The sequence below is a fragment of the Cyphomyrmex costatus genome, unplaced genomic scaffold (assembly GCF_001594065.2).
Source record: "Cyphomyrmex costatus isolate MS0001 unplaced genomic scaffold, Ccosl1.0 scaffold334, whole genome shotgun sequence".
Classification (NCBI taxonomy): Eukaryota; Metazoa; Arthropoda; class Insecta; order Hymenoptera; family Formicidae; genus Cyphomyrmex; species Cyphomyrmex costatus.
Genome location: NW_017277493.1, coordinates 133209 through 134747, shown reverse-complemented (window position 1 = coordinate 134747; position 1539 = coordinate 133209). Strand labels below are relative to the sequence as shown.

Here is a 1539-nt window from a genome sequence, read left to right as displayed (position 1 = left end):
TAAGAAATTAACCAATTACAGTTGAAGTCGAGGAGAATGATCGACTACGATTTGTCCATTCCTTATGAGTTAAGGCTTAAAACTCTATTGTAGATCCCATGTTACCGATTTAACGCCAGAAATAAAGATGACGTTAGAGTAAAATCATTGTAATGCTTTACAACATTAAACTTGACATTATTCAATTATTTTTTCACGACATTAAATTGAACATACCTTCATTAACTTCACTTTAATTTATGCATATATAACTAAACTTACTACATATCTATTGAAAACCGTACTGAGAAAACAGAATAGTTTAGACTAAACAAACATACTAAAATGTAATTTACTCGTCAAATTCATTAAAGTGAAATGGATATTACAGGTATTGATTGCTATATATGTATATATATATAATTTTATGCTCAAGGTAGCTACCAAAGAAGTGTTGGCAATTAATGCTAGCCAGACAACAACAAGCCATTGGATCCATGCCATGACTGATGCAATCAATGAACACTTATAGCGTACATGGATAAAATTCCCAATGACCGAAGAGGATTGACAGCGAGTACGTAAAAAGTTTTCAGTTGCTATACAGCCATTTGGGGATGCCATAAGTGTTATAAATTGTACTTTTATCTATATTTTAGTCTCTTCTAAACATAAAGAATCCTTTGTTAATTATCATGATATTCGTCGAATATGCAAGCAATATAAATACAAATGCTCTTATTAAGGCTGCGGTCGAGTTGCCACTACGAATGCTTTGAAGCGTTTGATTAACCAATCAAAAGAAAGAGTTTTACAAATTGACCAATCAAGAAACGCTTCAAAGCATTCGTAGTGGCAACTCGACCGCAGCCTAAGTCTACTATTATATTGTATTGCGATTTTATCGCAAAACTTTTGATTGTATTTATCATGTATTTATGCTTTCAGATTGTTGATCCAGATATGAAAGTGTTATCATTGATTTAAGATATGCAGGTGCACGAAACAATGCATACATTTGAAGTATGTTTCTAATTCGTCGTGCTATAAAATTTCATTATAACAGAGGAGACCGGAGAACTTGGCTGATCATTGAGTATGGTGGAATACTTACACCTTGAAGTATTTTGAAACGTAAATTTAAATATTCGTATTTTTTACGAGGTGATGCTGGATCCATTGGAACCGTGGATTATAACACCCTTGATCAGTTTTCCCGAAGATACCCGATAGTTTCAGTACATGGAACAGCTTTGTAAGGCAAGAATTGTTGAACGTTTCTTTGATATATTTAAAGCAATGTGAAGATGTATTTTCTATCAACATGTGTTGATGTATGACTGAGAATTCAATATTATTTGCCTTTAGAAGAATTCCAAGAACCGATAGCTGTTTATCACCATGAAAATGCCGGCTTATGAACATCGATGAAGATGTAATTCAAAGAGGGTCGTGCGCTGTGGTACAGAGAATTCAGCGACAAATTATACGAGAGAGATTTCCCAATTTATGTGACGCAGAAGGTAAGAAATGATGAAGATAAAGGCGTATGTAACATGT

At 33.6% G+C, this 1539-nt stretch overlaps 1 long non-coding RNA gene across 1 annotated transcript; it reads left to right on the top strand.

Annotated features, from left to right (window-relative positions):
- Positions 1-255: 255 nt before the first annotated feature.
- On the top strand, positions 256-1233 carry LOC108776056 (uncharacterized). The gene is made up of 3 exons (XR_001940777.1): positions 256-556; positions 928-1075; positions 1144-1233. It is a non-coding gene; the product is annotated as an uncharacterized LOC108776056 (long non-coding RNA).
- Positions 1234-1539: the final 306 nt, after the last annotated feature.